This window comes from Aegilops tauschii, chromosome 3, assembly GCF_002575655.3.
Source record: "Aegilops tauschii subsp. strangulata cultivar AL8/78 chromosome 3, Aet v6.0, whole genome shotgun sequence".
In the NCBI taxonomy this organism is placed as follows: Eukaryota; Viridiplantae; Streptophyta; class Magnoliopsida; order Poales; family Poaceae; genus Aegilops; species Aegilops tauschii.
The window spans coordinates 569275444-569297020 of NC_053037.3; the positions used below are offsets into that span (position 1 = coordinate 569275444).

Here is a 21577-nt window from a genome sequence, read left to right on the forward strand (position 1 = left end):
CCTTTTCAGAGTTCATTTGAAATGCTTTATAAGCCCTGAGTGCAGAGAGGTTAGGCCCGTAAGCCTGCTTTAGAGAGGAGCTCGACAGCTCAGGCGCACCGCACCTTATAAACAGGTGCGGCTCTCTCTTAGCTAGCGAGGTGGGACTAAACTCACCACCACGCCGCTGTGCAAGGCCATTGGTCCCGGTTGGTGGCACGAACCGGGACCAATTCCACCCTTTGGTCCCTGTTGGTGCCACGAACCGGTACTAATGAGGCTGTGGCCCCACGAGCACCTTTAGTACCTGTTCGTGGCACGAACCGGTACTAGAGTTTCTTACTAGCTAAGCAGTTTTTTAGTCCCACCTCGCTAGCTGAGAGGCACTAGGAGCGGTTTATAAGCCCTGAGTGCAGAGACGATGAAGAAGAGGCATAATGCTCACGTTGCTTAGCTTCAAGCCTTGAGGAATAAGGTAGACTGCATCGAGCTATGTGCAGTGCAGTCTACACTATTCCGAAAGGCTTGAAGCAAATCAACACGCATTGCGCCTCTTTTTTATTTTTAATCATTAAAAGCAAAAAGAATTTTCATAAAGAACTTTTTTTGATAGAAACTTTAATAGCAGAAAGAATTATCATAAAGTAAAATAAATAAGTAATTAGAAACAAAAAAAATAAGATAAATAAGTTTTTTGTTGTAAGTAGAAATAAAAAAAATAAATATAGCAAAAAAGAAAATAAAAAAACTAAATACAGCAAAAAGAATTTTCATAAAGAACTAATGGCACTAATAGAAAGTTTATATGTTTTCTAAAACTAATGGCACTAACAGACAGTTTATAATTTTGCTGACCTAAAAGCAAAAAGAATTAAAAAATAAAGCAAAAAACAAAAGAAAATAAATAATGCAAAAATTTTAAAAAAACTGCCACCTATTGGGCCACCACGGCCTGAATACGACTAGAAACCCAACCTAGGCCAGGATTCAGGCCCGCAGAAGGCGCAATAGGCCAACAGACAGCACGGTGTGACATTAGGCCCGTAAGCCTGCATTTGAGAGGAGCTCGAGAGGGCAGCCGCAGTGGAGCTTATAAACCACTCCGAGCCCCTCTCAACTAGCGAGGTGGGACTAAACTTTTGGCCGCGGGCAGCGCAAGGCCTTTGGTCCCGGTTGGTGGCACCAACCGGGACCAATGCCCCCCCCCTTTAGTCCCGGTTGGTGCCACCAACCGGGACCAAAGGCCGCCGCTTCCCGCCCTTTGGGCTGCTGAAAAGAGGCCTTTGGTGCCGGTTGGTGGCACCAACCGGGACTAATGCCCATCTTTAGTCCCGGTTGGTGCCACGAACCGGGACTAAACGTTTTCCTATATAAGTCCACACTTAGGAAATTTTCGACATACCTCGTCAGTTGCCCCCGACGCCGCCAGGCTGTCCGTGCTCGCCGTCGCCGCCCGCTCCTCATCGCCGTCGCCCCGCGCCCTTGCCTCGACGGGTCGCCGCCCGGTGCTCGTCGCCGTCGCCCTGCCCCCACACGCCGCCCCGCCTCGTGCTCCCCTGCTCGCGCGCGCCGCCTCGGCGCCCCGAGCCCCCCTGCCCGGCCCGCGCGTGCTCGCCGGCGCCCTCGCCGCCCCCGCCCCGTCCCGGCCCCGTGCGTCGGCGCCCTCGCCGCCCCCGCCCCCGCCGTCGCCATCGTCCTAGCCGCCCCCGCTGTGAGAGCCGCCGCCCCGGCTCTGTTTTTTTATTTTTATTACTTTAATTTTTTTGTTCATATGTGATGTATATGTGTATGTGGCTATAATGTATATGTGAACAAAAAAAAATTGTATGTATGTAGATGTTCAAAATGTATGAATATATATGTCAAAAATGTTTTTTTGTTCATAGAAAGTTTTTTGTTCATATATAGAAAGTTTTTATATATGACAATGGATATATATTCGATATATATGAGAAATGATGATCCACATGGAAAAGTTTTATATATGCAAAAGTTACAATTTTAGAAAAGTTTTATATATCTAGCTAGGAAGGGAAGAAGAAGAAAAAGAAGGATAGGAAAGAAGAAAATAAGAAGAGGAAAGAAAGAAGAAGAGGGGAGGAAGAAGACGAGATATAAATAAGAAGAGGAAAAAAGAAGAAAAAGAAGAGGAGAAGAAGAAAGGAATAGAGGAGAAGAAGAAAAAATAGAAAATATTCTATTTTTTCTTCTTCTCCTCTATTCCTTTCTTCTTCTCCTCTTTTTTTTCTTCTTTTTTTTTCTTCAATCCTCTCCTCTATTCCTTTCTTCTTCTCTCCTCTTTTTATTTCTTCTTCATTTTCTTATGTTTTATCGGGTCTGTCGTCGTCGATATATACCCCTCCCGATAACTTCAACACGAGGGGGGATAACTTCAACACGAGGGGGGGTCGATATACCCCCTCCCCGATAACATTATTTTCCCGTGTATATATGTCGTCGTTGTCGATATAACCCCCTCCTGATAACTTCAACACGTGGGGGTGGTCGATATACCCCCTCCCCGATAACATTATTTTCCCGTGTATGTATGTTGTCGTTGTCGATATTACCCCCTCCCGATAACTTCAACACGAGGGGGGACAACTTCAACACGAGGGGGGGTCGATATACCCCCTCCACGATAACATTATTTTCCCGTGTATGTATGTCGTTGTTGTCGATATAAAACCCCCTCCCGATAACTTCAACACGTGGGGGGGGGGTCGATATATACCCCCTCCCCGATAACATTATTTTCCCGTGTATGTATGTCGTCGTTGTCGATATATATAACTCCCTCCCAGATAACTTCGACATGATGGACGGTCGATATGTATACCCCCTCTCGACCGTGATAACTTATACCACGGGATCACCCCCCGGCTCTCTCGCTCGACCAAAACTCTCGAGGACACCCAAACCCTAGAAAAAAACGATGTCGGTCTCCTACCCCCTCCCGCCGCGCCCCTACCCTTGAAGCGTTGCCTAGGCCACCCCAAACCCGGAATAAGCTAGGTCTACGTTTGCACTAATATATCCACCTGCTGTCATGTTTGTGTAATAATTGCCATGTTGTAATATTTGCAGAAACAATGGAGCACGGACGAGATGAGCAAGCAGAAGAGGTGTTGGGGGACATAATCTTAGCCGGAGGTGATATCTTGTCGTATCTTAACGACAATGATGGTCTGGAAGAACAGGGTGAAGAAGCAGGCTGCGGTGATTGAAGAGTGGAGGAGGAAAGACATGATTATGATGGCTCCGGTGACCCAATGCTGGTGCAAGAAGGAGCCCGTGGTGACGGCTCTGGTGACCGAACAGAGTCCGGCCAGGTAAATATATTAGTTAAGCCTGTGCTGACTAGCTAATTGATGCATTCATTGTTTTGGTATGTACACATATTAATTAACACTCGTCTTTCTTCTTTTTTCTAGCCCTCCGAATCGAGCACAACTGCGGTAAAGAGACGAGGCCCGAAGAGAAAGTTGTGCTCGGATGAAAGGTTTGAGATCACAGCAATCGCGCGCGACGGCCAACCGATTGAACCCCTCCGGACAAAGGATGCTTTTGCTGCTCAGTGCTGGGTTCTAGTTAGGGACAAGATCCCGATCAGCATCCACCAATGGTATAAGCCTAAGAAGGAAGACCCTGAGGTGTCTTATGTCAATGATATGCAGAAAGATGATCTTTGGACTGAGCTGAAGGCAAATTTCACCCTACCGCCAGCGGAGGATCCGGAGAAGCCAGTTATAGAGCAATTAATCAAGTCTCATGCCCTTAAGAAGATGGCAGACCTATTTAGGAGGTGGAAGAATGAGCTGAAAACGTTTGTCGACAAAGAAGAGACACCTGAATTCATCGGCCGGTATGAGAAGATCAGAGATCACTGGCCCGCATTTGTGGCCCACAAGACATCGGAAAAGAGTAAGAAGATGTCAGCGACAAACAAGATGAATGCTGCGAAGAAGAAGCTTCACCATCGCACGGGGTCAGGTGGCTACCTCAAAGCCCGGCCTAAGTGGGCCAAGTCTGAGAGGGATCTGCTTGATAAAGGGATCGAACCACAGACAATGAACTGGCTAGACCGTTGCCGGACTTGGTTCTTCGGGGTTGGCAGAACCTTGGACCCTGTATCAGGGAGGTGTCGTTGGACGGACGAGCAACTTGCAATACCCGTCAAGAAGATTCAGCACTATATCGATGCAGCGCAGCAAGGGACGTTCGTTCCAGACAGAGAGAACGACGAGCTCACAATGGCCCTCGGGAATCCTGAGCACCCTGGACGGACACGAGGCACGCCAGGCTCCGTTCCGTGGAAGGCTGGTTTTCCGGACGCGGGCGGTTACAAAACCCAGGAGAGGAGGAAAAACGTGGAGCAGATCCAAATTCAGCGTCTGCACGAAAGGGTTCAAGTGCTAGAGGAACGAGACAGCAATACAGATGCCGAAACTGCCCCTGAAGCTACACCGCCATCTCAGCATAGAAGCAGCGTGGCTTCCACCGAGCTGCCTCAGCTGGAGCATGCGGCTACTCCTAGCTACCCCGTGGATGCTATCACGGAGTCTCAACATTGCCACCTTATGGCGGAATGGCAGAACTTGAAAGTCAAGGCGGCTGTTGGCTCTGTTTTACCTACTGAACCCGGCGCAACCTACCACTGCCGGCCAATTCCTGAAGGATATGCTAGGGTGATGGTGGATGAAATAACGGAGGGATTTGAGGACCTCCAGCTTGACCACCCTACCGGTGAAGGGGAGACTCGGCTGGGTTTAGCTCTGAAGACTCCATGCCTATGGCGGAAGGAGCTCATCAAGCTTCCGAACTGGACGGCTCCGGCGAGTAAGGGCACTCCGCCTCCTCCTCCGTCGAGTGATCAGGGCACTCAGCCTCCTTCTCCGGCGCGTGGCGGCACTCCGCCTCCTTCTCAGCCAGCCTCCTCCTTCTCCGCCTCGTCAGCAAGGGCGGAAGAGACCCGCCGCCGCTGCGGCTGCTCCGGCGCGTCGTAGTCCTTCTCCTCCGCTTCGTAAGCAAGGAAAGAAGACAGCCGTAGCCGCTCCGTCTGCTCTGCCGGCGACTAGCAGTACAGCTGCCAGAGGCGGGAGGCAATACAGATTCGGTCCTTCCATGAAGACTCCAGAGAAGTTACCATATGAGAGGACCGAGGAGGAGAACGTGAAGATCGTGCGAGCCGAAGTGAAGAACTTCTTTGAAGGGGACAAAGCAAAGAAACATCCACCTCCGGAGGAGAAGGTAGATCCGGTGAAAGCAAAGCGCACTCTGGCTGCCCTGACAAAACCACCAAAGTCTCCGCCAAAAGGCAACTATGAGCGCGTTCTTGCAAAGGCATATGCCGAAGCGGAGCGGTCGGGAAGTACTGTCAGTGATAAAAGGATGAAAGAACGACGAGCTGGGAAAAAAATTGCCCAGCTCGGCGAACAAGAGAACCAATCGTGCCCCCCGCTCAAGGTGTCAAAAGACATCGTCGCTAATGATCCGGGTATGGTGCCCGGTTATACCGATCTTGGAGATTACCTGCCCGACGATGTACATTATGAAATCATGGAGGTGGACGAACACAAATACCATTACGGAAAGCCTCTCGTCAAAGATGTCAAATCTCTAAGCACGATGATGCGAAGACTACATGATTGGTACATGAAAACCTGCAGAGAGTCTGATGGGATGAGTACTTTAACGCTGAGAGTTAAACCGGAGCATGACCTCGTTGGAATTGAACTGCTGAATGTTCCATTTGAGGATTTCTTCCAGTTTTACAATCTAAAGTCCCTCGATAAAACAACGATCACTTGCTACTGTCTGTAAGTAGTACTACTTCTGTCATTAAGTCTCTCTATATAGGTCAGCTCTTTCATTGCATGTATTTATACTTATCCTCACTATATTATGCAGATTGAAGATCGCCGAATTGAAGAAAAGACAAATCGGTGATATTGGGTTCATTAACACAAATCTCATAGATGCAACTCAGCTTAAATTTCATGCCAAAGAAGCCAAGGCCAACTTGCTACAATCGTTGGTAATAAATCAAAACAAAGATATAATACTCTTTCCTTACAACTTCAAGTGAGTGTTACTGTCTTCTGCATATTCGATTTCCCTTTATTAGTCCAGGTTATGGTAATGTAATTGATGACTTATGCATGCATGCGCAGCTTCCACTATATTCTCCTAGAGATTAAGCTTGAGCCGGGAGTAGTAACCGTCTTAGACTCGAGACGAAAAGATCCCCAGGACTATGCGAACATGACTCAAATGCTCCAGAAGTAAGTTAAATCGATCATTATCCACCATATCAGCAACTTTGTTCATTTCCTGATATCAAGTAATAATTGTTTTCTTTGTCTGGCAGGGTTTAGAGAAAATTCACCTCAAAAGCCCCGGGACTGCCGAACCAGCTGCAATTTAGACACCCGAAAGTAAGTACTATAGTAGCATGTTCCGCGCATCTCCTACTAATTCAAGCGCTAGTTTGATCAATACCATTTAGCATGCTTGCTTATCAGTTTGATTGACCTCTATTTCTTGTAAAGTGGTTGTGGCAGCAACCCGGGAATAATTACTGTGGATACTACATTTGCGAGTCCATCCGCTACCATACCTGTGAGCGGGGCTACACTGAAGAACAATATGAAGTGTGTAAGCAATAATATTCACAATTTTATTTTATTACCATCATTGGTGTTGAGTTTCATTTATTCATATATATATATATATATATATATATATATATATATATATATATATATATATATATATATATATATATATGTGTGTGTGTATTGACCCCCTTCTTCAAATTAGATTTTTCGGAAGCGGGATCAACTCCTAGCACCAGATCGTATGCGAGGAATTCAAGAGGAATTGGCGGCATTCTTCCTTGACCACGTGATCGCTGAAAACGGAGAATACTATGTGGAACCTGTGTTCCTACAATATAATTAGGAGATTGTATTGTAAGAGATAATTATTGTATATATGTAGCCGGTAGTGTCGGATAGATATACGAGAACTTGTTGTTCGACCAATATCTCGGAGAAGGAGAGGTGGTCGATATCACTTCTCTCTGTATGCATATATATATGTTCATGACGATCTTCTGTTTCCTTCATTTGATTACTAGCTAGCGTGTCTACTCCTCTCCATACGTATATAGTACGTAGCGTCGACAAAGCACGGAGATAAGAGAGGACACTTCTCTCTATTAATTAGCTAGCTAACACAATATATGAAACACCTAAATTAACCCCCTAAAACCCCTAAACCACCCCCTTTCAAAAAAAACAAAAACCTCAGCTCCTGCCAGGTGCTGACGCGTGGATGCCTATTGGTCCCGGTTGGTGGCACCAACCGGGACCAAAGGCCCTCCTGCCTGGGCTCCCCGCACCGGCCACGTGGACGGCCTTTAGTCCCGGTTCGTGTAAGAACCGGGACTAAAGGGCTAGGGCATTAGTAACGGGACTAAAGGCCCTTATGAACCGGGGTAAAAGCCCCTTTTCCTACTAGTGGAGAACTCTACGGCAGCCGTAGACGTCCGTCTCCATGACCTCCACGGTGTGCCGCCACGGTGGGAACTGTTGGTGCCGAGCCCTAACTTGCTTTTTACGCCGGTGCCCAGCTCCCTCTTGCTCTCTGTCTCTCGCACGAACAAAGATAAAAGAAAGAGAAGACACAGGACACGGTGGTGTTTTTCCGGCGCACATGCGCCTGCCGCAATGACGGTGTTTTCCTCGAGCAACAACTCGAGACACACACCTGAGCAGTACAGTAGAGGGCTTTTTATACCAGGCTAGCACACACACCAGCACACTCACGCACACACGCAAGATCAACTGGCCGCCAACTAACTAGCATGCAACACCCACGTCTCCATGAATACACCGCACTAGCTAACCTTACGAAACGGCCACACGGACTGGGCCGTCTCCTTCCATGCATGCAGCTAACAACCCCTAACCGACGCAAGATCAAGACTATGGCTAACAGGAACACCATGGCCCCGGCGCCTGCTCTCTCTCTCTCTCTCTCTCTCTCTCTCTCTCTCTCTCTCTCTCTCTCTCTCATGAAACGAAATGAGCTCTGCACCATGGTGGATTGTCGGACGCGATTTCTTATAGCCAAAGGAAGGAGGGCGCATGATCGGCTGTAAACTGACGGGATGCTACTGCGGGTCGCCTAGTGGAAAGGGGAAGTGGACCCACTGTCTGTGACCGGCTGTAAACGACGAGCTTCAAGATTTCCTTTTTGCTCCCTATAATTAATGTCGGTGAAGAATGGATACAGTTTAGAGACAACCAGGCGCTTTAATTTGCTGCCCTAGGGCATCATAAACTGATGTGCAGGGCAAAATGTAAAATATAACCAAAAAGTAAAACAAATTCAAATGGTAAACTCTTCGTGAAAGTATTTCACAGAACAAAACCTTTAGTTAGCGCCCAACGCGTAGGCGCTATGCGTTGTGTCGTGGCGCCGTTCTCACATGCGCTACATATATAGCTAACCATATGTAATTATGTAGTCAATATATTTTTTGTAATATGGTCATGTGATTATTAAAAAGTGTTCAATGATTTTTTAAATATTCATGTAATTACAAAAAATTCATGCATTACAAAATCATGTAATTAAAAAAGTGTGAGACATTCTTAAAAATTCATATAATTACAGATTTATTTGTTATGAAAAAAAATTAAAAGATGAAGGAATACTAGAATTGCAAACAAAAAACGTTGCAACAAATAGAACAACCTGTTAGAGATAAAAATGTTTACATTAGAAGTTTATTCTTTAACCAATAGTGGTTTAGGCATCCCAAATATTTATGACCTCAATATATGTAGAAATCCTTGGTTCACGGGTAAAGAAATCCTTGGTTCATGGGTAAAGAAATATATGCCTAGAGAAGGCAAGATTTGAAACACTAGAGTTGATGCAAAATATCATGCTTCATCTCCAAACGTTTTCGTAGCAACGTAGTAGGCTCATCAACCTTCTCTCAGGGGTACGATGAGGAGCAAAAGATGCGAAGTTACTCTAAGCGTCACCTAGCTCCAAGTCCAGCATACATATGATGCACACCATGCTCGGTATCGCAAGAGCTCCGGGAGCGGCAGCCTTTTTGCATGTGCGGATTAGGGCATATGGCTCGCAGTAGACCAAACATTCCCGGACTGACGATAGGAGGATGTCAATGTCGAGGCACTGGACGAGCACCCATGACTGTCGATTTGGTGGCCGACCACGATGGTATTGTACATTGGCAGGTGAGCCAGATCCCCTAGTTGGCCAATTGCTTGGGCGAGGTCGTACTCTGTGCTCACCGGCCCATCGACGAGTATCCCGTGGATGAACCCATGACAAATATTGTAGTTTTGGAAGATCGCAGTGTCCATGACCTCGACATTGTGGTCGAAGGGTGCCTGGTCATCGTCGAACGAGGCGAGGATGATCCACATCGCTGTTGAGTGGGCCTGGATCCCTATCATGCGCCTCGCATGCGACACAACCACGTAGTCGTGGATTCACATGGAGGTCGGGAGAGCTCCCCTTGAGGAGGGGGACGATGCGGAGGAAAACTCTCCCATAGACGACGACATGCGTCGCTGTGACGACTGCCATGGCTAAGGTGGCAACACCATGGTCCCAGCGACCGCTCTGTCTCCCCAAGGAAACGAAATGAGCTCTACTGTCATCTCATACGCACCATGGTGGACTGTAGAGCCGAAAACAACGGGCGTAAACTGAAGGGATGTTGTTGAGGGCCTCCTACTAGGAACGGGAAGTTTTGCATGATGAGTTTGAATTTTTTTTCCATTTGCTCCCTAATTAATGTCGGTAAAGACCGCAAAAAGCTCGAACAGAACTGTGTACTTTTATTTACTGCATGAGGGGTTCATATACTGACGTGCCCATATTATCATTGTGAGATGATGGAGTACTCACTAGTAGAAAATGGGGCTTTTGTCCCGGTTGGTAAGGGCCTTTAGTCCCGGTTTTTGAACCGGGACTAAAGGGTCGTTACTAATGCCTCCCCCCTAAAGGAAATTTTATGATATTTTTTTAAAAAAAAATTTGCGAATTTTTTTTATTTTTTTTTATTTTCAAATTTCTGAATTATTTTAACCTCTAATCTCTAATCACCATCCCTCATCACTGCTCAATTTATCCTCTAATCTCTAATCACCCCTCATCATTCCAAATCATCTAAGTTCCTGGACGGTCACCCATCCTCTCACTATTCCAGCCTGAGCACGCTTAACTTCCGGGTTCTATTCTTACTCGTTTCCAAGTCTACACATGTTGTTTTCCTGACAATAGTAAGATGTCAATCCTATTAACCCTCAGGAATTTAGCTTGAGCATGAAGTGACACATTTCACTGTTTGAGTTTGAAACTATTGTTTTAAAAAACAATAATTATTTAGTAACACTAATATTTCTGGAATAATTAGTTTGACCATTGTTTGACCACAGTTTGACCACAGTTTGACCAGATTTGACCAAAATTCAAAACAACTGAAATAATTATTTAGTAAAGCTAATATTCTAGAATAATTAGTTTGACCATTGTTTGACCACATTTTGACCACAATTTGAAATTTTTTGAATTTTTTGCCTCTCCAGATCTTAAAAGCCCCGTATCTTTTTTCTGTTAGGTTTTTGAGGATTTTGAAAATGTTTAACGGGGTTCCCCCGGTTAAATTCGGATGTAACTTTTTGAGTAGATGATTTTTCATATAAAAAACTTTTTCATCCGAGTTCGTATGCAAAAGTTATGCCCATTTTAAGAAATTCCAGAGAGATTTTGCAAATAAAGTCGAAATTCATATTTGTTAATTTTCCCAACAACTAGACCACATATCACATGGGAAACTTATTTTATTTTATTTTTTGACACTTTCATCATTTTCTTTTGTTTTTTCTAAAACTGAAAAGGCGGTCCGGGGGGGTAGAGTTTGAAAATGGGACCTTTAGTACCGGTTCGTGCCATGAACCGGTACTAATGCCTCAAAGCCCATTAGTACCGGTTGGTGCCACCAACCGGGACTAATGGGCATCGCACCCTTTAGTCCCGGTTCGTGGCACCAACCGGGACTAAAGGGCCCAGGTGAACCGGGACTAATGCCTTAGCCGCATGAACCGGGATAAATGCTCACATTAGTCCCGGTTCGTGACTGAACCGGGACTAATGTGAAAACTGCCCTGTGACCAAAGCCCTGTTTTCTACTAGTGACTACAGCTTATAAGATCAGAGCAAGATTCAGTAAGATGAATATTACATAGATTACTAAGGTCATAAGTTCATAGACCTCTTTGCGGAAGAGGAGCAATTCATAGATTAGAAAATGTTCATGTAATTACAGAAGTGTTTCTCACATTTTTACAAAGAAATTCATGTAATTTAAAAAGTGCTCGGTCAATTTTCATAAACGTTTGTGTCATTAGAAAAAAAATCATTATTAGAAATCCATGTACTAAAAGAACTGTTTGATACATTTATAGAAGTATGGATGTAATTAAAAAAGTGTTGAATGCATTTTAAAATATGTTTGAGTTTTTAAAAAATGTAAGCATGTAATAAGTAGTTAATATACTTCAGTAAGATGGTCATGTGATTAAAAAGTGTTCAATGGTTTTTAAAATATTCTTCAAATTAAAAAAATTCATGCATTACAAAATAATGTAATTAAAAGAATAAACTTTAGATGAACAACGCGCATGAGAACTCTCCCGCAGCTGTAGACGCGGTGTGCGGGCACGGTGGCAGCACCATGCTCCCGGCGCCCGCTCTCTCGAGGGGATAGACGTCGTGGTCCACCGTGTTGCGGACGGGGACGGGAATCGCCTCCTTGCCGTTGGGCATGTCCAGCGTGATGTAGCCGGGCGGACGGATCTCGGCGTTGAGCTGGTTGATGAGGTCTCTAGCGGAGCGCCAGATGTTGCTGCCGACCGCTTCCTGGCCGGGCAGACGCACGCGCTTGAACTGACAGACGTCGGGGCCGGACATGCCGGGGCCGTAGGTGGCGGAGACGACATTGTAGTGGCCGTCCTAGACGTACAGCTTCATGAACCTTTGCAACGACTACAGAAAACTAAACCGAATGAAATTCTCAACTAAACACTCACATCCATGGTTATGATGTCGATCCCAGACTCAACAAATGCAAATATGGTTTCAGGCTATAACTTGCCGACTGCAAAGTGCAAACATGGCAAACCAGGCACAAGAAATACAAGCAAACAGTTCAGTTTAAGGTGTCTTAGCGCTGCGTCCACCCGATGATACAATCCATAACAATGACAGAAAGGTTCATGACAACCGAAAATGAAGGCGAAAGGTTCATGACAATTGGAAAAGAGGGTAAACATACAGGAAACGTTGACGATCGATCACTGATCGACGCCGTAATTGATGCTCAGCTCGCTCATCGGCGGGATGGTCTCCATAGCGAAGACCATCTGGTGGGGGCATGACTCGTCTTCATCACCACGGACCACGAGCTCGATGAAGCGCGCCTGCTCCTCCGTCGGTGCGCCGGTATTGGCATTGGCGTTCGCGCAATGCGGGGGTGTCCGCGGGGAGCACGTCCCCGGTGAACTCGCAAAGGAATGCGCCCGGCTGGATCAGGCCCATCCTCCTCACGCCCCACTTCGTCTCGTTGGACCGGAACACCTCCAGGCGGTGCCTCATTCCGCGCTGGGTCACCTGGTTTGGGAGGAATGCGCTTGGCTGGATCAGGTCCATCGTCCTCACGCCCCACTTCGTCTCGTTGGAGCGGAACACCTCCAGCTGGTGCCTCGTTCCGTGCTGGGTCATCTGGTTTGGGCAGTTTGCCGTGCACCCGCACGACGCGCCGCACTCGTACACTGTTGGGGATGCCGAGGAGGGAGAAGGAAGACACACATAAACACAAGAGGTAGAAGAAACACACTCAGCTTTGGCACGCACACACCTTATGCCATTTTCGGTAGTTCCCAACACCACACAAATGAACTCAATTAGAAAGGCTTAAATAGGCACCCAACACAGCTAGCTAACACACACCCACGCACCCAGTTCCTAGCATGCACACACACATAAACATAGCTAGTCGTGGTCAAGCCACTAACGGCCTGATCCACACCCGTAGCTAGCTACCCACACAACTCGGCAAATGCATGCATGCATGATGCGTCCATCCTTATCTTAACTAACTACTCCGGCTACACGCAAGGTTCACGCAACAGCCACACGGCTTGGCCATTTAAATTAGGGTACCATGCATGATGCATGTAGCCTCACACGACACATCTGACCAGACTAATACATGTGCACATAGGCCACATCTCTCCACGTGCAGTGATCACTTGGTCACCGAAGACACACCTACATGACGACGGCTACTCATCTCCTGGCTTGCCAAACGCTCGCGTGCACTCGCTCTATCTCTATGCTACTAATCCGGCCGCTAAGCTATGTTGCCGAGCATGGGTTTTTCTTTGTACTTGGCTGACTAATGCAACTCTACGTGGTTATTACACCATGCAACAAACTAAATATCACCTAATCCTAAATACTTGACACTAATAACAATATTGTTATGCTTTATTCCTCTTTAGAAGCCCATGGTCGTCGATGTCGTTGGTGCAACACGTAGACGGCCGCCAATGTTATCTTGTCACGCCGATTGCCGCCATTGCCATTGGCTTCGATGAGAGACGCACCTCCTATGCCTTCACCACACCTTTGTCGCCGGCAACACACCTTGTCGATGACTCCGATGTGGACGATGAACTCCTTGTCACCGGTGGTCCAACTTACCGAGCATCATGCCCTTCTTCTATCGTGACGCAGCTTGACGTCGACGGAGAACTGGACCTCCACACACGAGGGCCTCGCAGCAGCCGTGCCGCATCGAACACCGCCCATGCTGTATTGGCGAGGTTCAGCCCCTCCGACGAGCCTGTGAGCGAGACGGAGTGCGCGATCCTTCTCCGGCCATGGCTCTGAATACCAATTGTTGGGACAAACCCATTGGCAATGAACGCAGAGCAGCCTCCGGCGACACGAACGCCGGACGGAAGAAGACAAACTCGACACGATCTTAAGCACACGAGTGTTTGCGGCAACATATGCACACACACGCGGAATCTATACAATAAGGAGATGAACTCAGCAGAGGTGAGAAGCTAGCAGAATCACACACGCGAACTCACGCGCCCACACTCTCTCCACACCACGACACATACATGGACTACATCTTCAATTGTCTTGTCACCAACGAGGCAAACCGCACCTACTTCAGTTCCCTGGTTGGAGAGCCCTTGCAAATGCTTATGCGATGGAAGCTGGGGAGAGAACCACGTTCTACCTCGAGTATGATCGGGACGAGATCGCGGTCTACTACAGGCCCGTTGGCAGCTTAGCTTCACTTAATCCACACTATGACCCTGAGTTCGCATACCGAAGAGTCTAATTAGTAGGCATCCATGGCAGATCATGTTATTACCACCTCTAGTTGAACTTGTGTGGTACTTGCCTCTTTTCAGTACTTAGTTGAACTATGTGAATTAGTACATTGTTGATCTTAAATGCTATTATTTGCCACTGTTTTGTAATGTCAGAACTTGATTTAATTACTATTGTTAATCTGGATTATGTTGTTATTTTGGTGGGGATAGCGCATATGTACTACTTTTATTTCAAATCTGAAAATCAAATTGATGAATATTAGTAGCGGCGAGTTTCACGTGGTGCGCCATAGGTATCTAAAATACTATTAACGTGATCCCCCATGCTAGCATGGCTATTTTTTCACGCCATAGCTAGACTTTTCTGCACTAGTGGATCCATGTCCAACATACATATGGCACACACCACTCTGGGCGTCACAAGAGCTTAAGGAGCGGCAACTTCTTTGAACGCTTGAATTAGGGCATGTGGCTCGCAGTAGACCAAACGTACCGGATGTCGAGGCATTGGACGACACCCCCATAGTTGACGCTTTGGCAGCCGATAACAATGGTGAAGTCCATTAGCAGGTGAGCCAGGTACCCTAGATGGCCAGTTTCAATGGCGGGGTGGTAATCGGTGCTCATCGGCCCATCAGCGAGCATCATGTGGATGAACGCATAGCAATCTTTGTAGTTTCAGAGGACCACAGTGTCCACAACATCGACACTATGGTCGAAGGGTGTGTGGTCATCATCGAATTAGGCGAGGATGCTCCACACTACTGGTAATATGGGGCTGGATCCCGATCCCATGCCTCTCGTGCGACACCACCACGTAGTTGTGGATGCACAGGGAGGTGGGAGATCGCTCGGCTTGAACAGGGGGATGATGCGGAGGGAAACTCTCCCATGGCCGACGACGAGAGTCTCTATGACCTCAGCCACGGCCATGGTGGCAACAACATGGTCCCGGCGCCTGCTCTCTCTCCCTCTCTCTCTCTCTCTCTCTCCCTCTCTCTCTCTCTCTCTCTCTCTCTCTCTCTCTCTCTCTCTCTCTCTCCAACGAAACGAAATGATCTCTGCAACTATCTCATATGCAGCATTGTGGACAGTCGGACACGATTTCTTCTTATAGCCATAGGAAGGAAGGCGTGCACGTAGGCTGTAAAATGAAGTGATGTTGTTCAGTGCCTCGTACTAGAAACGGGAAGTGGGCCAACTACCTCTGACCGTTAGAAGAGTGTTGCATGATGAGTTTGAAAACTTCTCCATTTGCTCCCCAATAAACATCGGTAAAGACCGCAAACACTTCAGAGACAACTGTACTTTGATTTACTTCATGAGGGCTTCATATACTGACATGCCCATTTTATCGTCGTGAGATGATGGAGTACTTCAGCTTATAAGACCAGAGCAAGGTTCAGTAAGATAAATATTAGCTAGATTACAAAGGAGACAAGTTCATAAACCCCGTTGCTGAAGATGAGCAATTCATAGATAGAAAATGTTCATGTAATTAAAAAGTTTTTTTCACATTTTTACAAAGAAATTCACGTAGTTTAAAAAGTGTTTGGTGAATTTTCATAAATTTTTGTGTCACTGGAAAAAAAATCAATATTAGAAATCCATGTAATCAAAAAATTCTTTGATACATTTATAGAAATTTGATGTCATTAAAAAAGTATTGAATGGTTTTCAAAACATGTTCAAGGTATTAGAAAAATGTAACCATATGTAATAAAGTAGTCCATATATTTTTAGTAAGATGGTCATGTGATTAAAAAGTGTTCAATGATTTTTTAGATATTCTTGAAATTAAAAAAATCCATGCATTACAAAATCATGTTATGAAAAAAAGTGTGCGAGACATTCTTAAAAAGATCATATAATTTCAGATTTACTTGTTAAGAAAAGAATTAAAAGTTGAATTAATACTAGAAATGCAGAAAACAATGTTTTGACAAACAGTGCAGCATGTTAGGGATAAAAAAGGTTTACATTAGAAGTTTATTCTTTCAACTGTAGTGGTTTAGGCATCCCATATATTTATTTTCTCAATATCCTTGGCTCATGGGTAAAGATATATATGCCTGGAGAAGGCAAGATTTGAATGACAAGAATTGATGCAAAATATCATGCTTCATCTTCAAACATTTTCCATAGCAACGTAGTAGGCACATCAACCTTCTCCCTCGGGTTCTGTGAGGAGAAAAATATGCAAAATTTGTCTCAGTGCCACTAGGCTCCAAGTCCAGCATAAATATGGCGCACACCTTGCCCGGCGTTGCAAGAGCTCCAGGAGCGGCAACCTCTTTGCATGCGCGAATTAGGGATGTGGTTCGCAGTAGACCAAACATTCCCGGAGTGACGACAGGAGGATGTCAATGTCGAGGCACTGGACGACGCCCCCATGGTTGTCGAACTGGCGGTCGATCACGATGGTGAAGTCCATTGGCGGGTGAGCCAGGTCCCTAGCTGGCCAGTTGCTTGGGCAAGGTCGTACTCAATACTCACCGGCCCGTCGGCGACTATCCCGCATATGAACTCATGACAATCCTCGTTGTTTCAGAAGACCGCAGTGTCCATGACTTCGAAGCTATGTTCGATGGGTGCCTGGTCATCGTCGAACGAGGCATGCCACATCGCTCGTGAGTGGGCTTGGATCCCTATCGTGCGCCTCCCGTGTGACACAACCATGTAGTCGTGGACGCATAGGGAGGTCGGGAGATCGCTCGGTTTGAGGAGGGGGAAGATGCGGAGGAAAAGTCTCCCATAGCTAATGACATGCGTCTCTTTGACCTCCTCCACGGCCACGGTAGCAACACCATGGTCCCGCGCCTACTCTCTCCCTCTCTCCAATGAAACAAAATTAGCTCTGCAGCTATCTCACACACAAAATGGTGTAAACCAAACATACCAGCAGTGACGGCACGTGGATGTCGATGTCGAAGCGCGGGGTGACGCCCTCAAGGCTATCAATCTTGTGGCCGATCTCATCGGCGAAGTCCATTTGCGGGTGATCATGGTCCCCCCAGTTCCCGGGGGTGAGGTCGTAATCGCCGCTAACCGGCCCGTCTGCGAGCATGCCGTGGATGAGGTCACTGCAGGCCTCGTAGTTCAGGAAGACGGCAGGGGCCGCAACCTCGACACGGTGGTCGAATGGTGCCCAGCCGTCGAACGAGACGTCGATGCTCCACCCTGCCAGCGAGTTGGCGTGGGTCCGGACGGCACGGTAGTCCATGTATCATCAAAATATCAGTCTACACCTTAAGGGGGCATTGTAGAATAATTTTTTTTTTCCAAATTTCATTCATAGACATGGTTGGCACATCTATTTGAGCAGGTAGAACAAATTTGGGGTGCTTTGGAGGTGGTTGAAAAATCACCTTTTTACAAAAACTGGCTTAAGTGAGACTAAATGGTCCCTCGTGTTTAAGCGTGATTTTTTCGACCTCCTATAAATCACCTATAATTTTACACACTTGATATGTTGCACAAATATAGCTATGTTATCAAGTTTTTACAATTTTTAATTTTTTTATTGAATCTATACTGCCCTGTAGACTGACTGATCAAAATATCGGTCTACACCTAAAGGGGCATTCTAGGATACTTTTTTTTTCAAATTTCTTTCATAGAAATGTTTGGCACATCTATTTGAGCATGTAGAATAAATTTGGGGTGATTTGAGGTGGTGGAGAAAATCGCATTTTCTTAAAAAACTGGCTTAAGTGAGACCAAATGGTCCCTCGTGTTTAAGTGTGATTTTTTCGACCTCCTCTAAATCACCTATAATTTTGCACACTAGATATGTTGCACAAACATAGCTAGGTTTTCAAGATTTTACAATTTTTTAATTATTTTAATTTATTCTGCCCTGTAGACTGACTGATCAAAACATCGGTCTACACCTTAAGGGGGCATTGTAGGATAGATGTTTTCAAATTCCTTTCATAGTCATGTTTAGCACATCTATTTGAGCATGTGGAATAAATTTGGGGTGATTTGGAGGTGGTAGAAAAAAAATCATATTTTCTACAAAAACTGGCTTAAGTGAGACCAAATGGTCCCTCGTGTTTAACCGTAATTTTTTTGACCTCCTCTAAATCAGCTCTTATTTTGCACACTTGATATGTTGCACAAACGTAGATAGGCTTTCAAGGTTTTATAATTTATTTATTTTTTTAATTTATATTGCCATGTAGACTCACTGATCAAAATATCGGTCTACACTTTAAGGGGAATTGTAGGAAACAATTTTTCCAAATTTCTTTCATAGACATGTTTGGCATATCTATTTAAGCATGCATAATAGATTTTGGGTGATTCGGAGGTGGTGAAAAAAATCACATTTTTTACGAAAACTGGCTTAAGTGTATTTTTTTTCAATTGGAGAGCATGGATGACTGATGTATTTTTTTGGATTTATCGGTAATATTTTTTCGGGAGCGAAATATAATTCCTCCAGTACATCTTTTTCCAAATTTTCTCGTCCATAATAAACAAGCTACACGCTGGCCACGAAGAAACCATGATTCTTGAGGTTGCACTTCAAAAACTCACATATAAAATGCAAAAAAAATATGCCAAACTCATACTGTTACAAGAGAGTGGACCACCAAATAGCTGAGTCATACATTATGAGGAAGTCGCCAACTAACTGACAGAATGAAATATATTTTAGAGACAAGGTCACACGGTACTAGACATAGGCAACAATGCAAACGCCAACATCACGTTGATCGTCGACGTACTTGCTGTCCGACCGTGCGCACAATATTGTAGCTATCATAGTTCTGCTTTGAGATCCTACATAGAAGGATATAATTAATGACATGGAATATATTTGGACATATAAAAACATTAAATTACGACATATTAGGTACCTCTATCAATTTGGCGCACGTACGTCGATTATGACAATTTGCCTCATGACAATAGCTACATCTACCATGTGATCTTGTCTTCTTTATCTTTGCCTATAGCCTTTTCTTCGGAGCACCTCGGCCTGGCACATGCACGGGATCCAGAACCTTATCGACTTTCACCATCAAGGTTAGCCGATTGTGGCATCAACGGGCCAAACCTAATGCTGTTACCATGAGCATTAGTTGATCCCTTACTATCAGCTTGTTTACTTGTTGATCCCTTGCAAACATCTTGTCCTTCCAAAACCTTTTTTAGATGCTGAAAAGCCTCATCAGAGTGGCATGCCTTGAAACATGCTGCGTGACTAAAATTCCTTAACTTACGATTCCTTTGTAGGGTTGCAGAATATTCATACATCTCGCTCTTCCTGGTCGGTGCGAATGCACATTTTGCACTCATTGTCCATCTAGTGTGAACACAACATCTGGACAATGTTTCTTCTTGTAAAATTTCTAATATGTAAAATATGTGAGAACATGGTCTGCCTGCGCATTCCAATTTGTGGCAAGAACAACTAATACTGCGAAGCAGACATTCCTTCGACTCCGTGCGCACTTCGATCTTTTTATCCATTATTTCTTTCTTAGACACAACATATGTGGTAACTTCTGCTGCACCAAGTACCTCTCTGATCTCACATTTTCTTACAACATTTATGCTCCATAGGACCAACTTAATCATATATGAAAGAATTTTAACCATTTTCTCTCATGCTCTTCAATGGAAGATGTATCATATATGAAAGATCTGAATTCCTCCTTTACCGCGTCATCATGCAGAGGACGTACAATGTTCTGCTGAATGTGCCATATATAGAGCCTATGGTATGAGTCAGGCCACACCACCCTGATTGCTCTCTGCATTGCAAGGTCCCCATCCGTGATCACAGATATAGGATGCTTCTGTCCCATAGCATCAGGAAAGGTCCGTAACATCCACTCCTATGCATGGCTTGTTTCATGTAAAATGATACCACATGCAAAAATAACAATGCTGCTGTGGTGATTCAACCCGAAAAATAGCACAAATGGCAGATTGTACTTATTGGTTCTATATGTGCTATAAAAAACAATAACGTCTCCGAAAGCCTCGTAGTCAAGTCAGATGACCAGCTTCATCAACCAAGTACCTAAAGAAAAAAAATCTGAATCTCGATCTTGCCTCGCCGCCATGTGATTGATCACTGTTTGAGCATCCCTGGAAGCAATTGATTCCTGCTTGTTAGCATGGCAAAAATTGTAAACGTCCCTCATAATGCATCCAACCTCATCATATCCACCGTATTGCATGCACATAATATCCATAATATGGTGTTTTCTGATCCCAGATTTTTCCATGTCTGCAATGTCCGCTTTCTGCTCATCGCTAATTCTTCTGTGTGAACGCCAAAGACACGAAAGATCGCATGGGGCTAGAGGATGGTTGTGTTCACCGATGAAATCCTTCACAAACCACTGACATGTTTCCTCCTGTCTTGCAATCACCAATTTAGCTTTACACCCTACACGAGTTATACTCCATGGCCTCCTCTTTCTATCTTCCATCTTCCTCTTCATGTGCTTCTCTTCACGAACCCCTTCACGACTACACACAAATTTCCTAAAAATTATATGGCAGTTGGATCCATCCCACTCGACATAGCTTCTCCTGACACTAAAACCTTTCTCAAGACCATATTTGTTATAGAATCTATAACCTTCACCCTCACTATTAAACATCTTGTTGGCAATATGATAGTACTCCATCATTGAATCATGACTTACATCCGCCATGTCTTCCTGCATCAGCATTCAGATGAATAAAAATCTGAAAGGACAAAAAAAATGCAAAACCCAGTACAAAATCTTGCGTGGAATTTTAAACTTTGCTCCTTGTACATGTTATGGCAAGCAATCATAAACGTCCATAAAACTGGGTCCCCCATAAACTAGTGAAGTGACCATGGATGATGAAAAATTCTAAATTGAATTGCATGCACTAGGGAAACCTAAATCGATGATGAATAAACAAATCTAAGTAGGAAGTGCAGGCTGTGAATCAAAGTAAGTTGAGATTCCGGCGATTCATACCTTAGGATGCAAGTCCGGAAGCGACGGGATCGGCCGGGGGCCAGTTCTATAGCGCCGCCGCCGTCGCTGACGACACTGCCGCCGCGGATGTCATGGCTTATTCTTCTTCCTGCCACCGGGCACATCTTTTATAGTGAAAGGGACCAGGAG

General features: G+C 45.3%; 1 long non-coding RNA gene across 1 annotated transcript; it reads left to right on the forward strand.

Annotated features, from left to right (window-relative positions):
• Positions 1 to 6356: 6356 nt before the first annotated feature.
• Positions 6357 to 7222, forward strand: LOC141021056 (uncharacterized). Its single transcript, XR_012181068.1, has 3 exons — positions 6357 to 6416; positions 6531 to 6632; positions 6802 to 7222. It is a non-coding gene; the product is annotated as an uncharacterized lncRNA (long non-coding RNA).
• The last annotated feature ends 14355 nt before the right edge of the window (positions 7223 to 21577 follow it).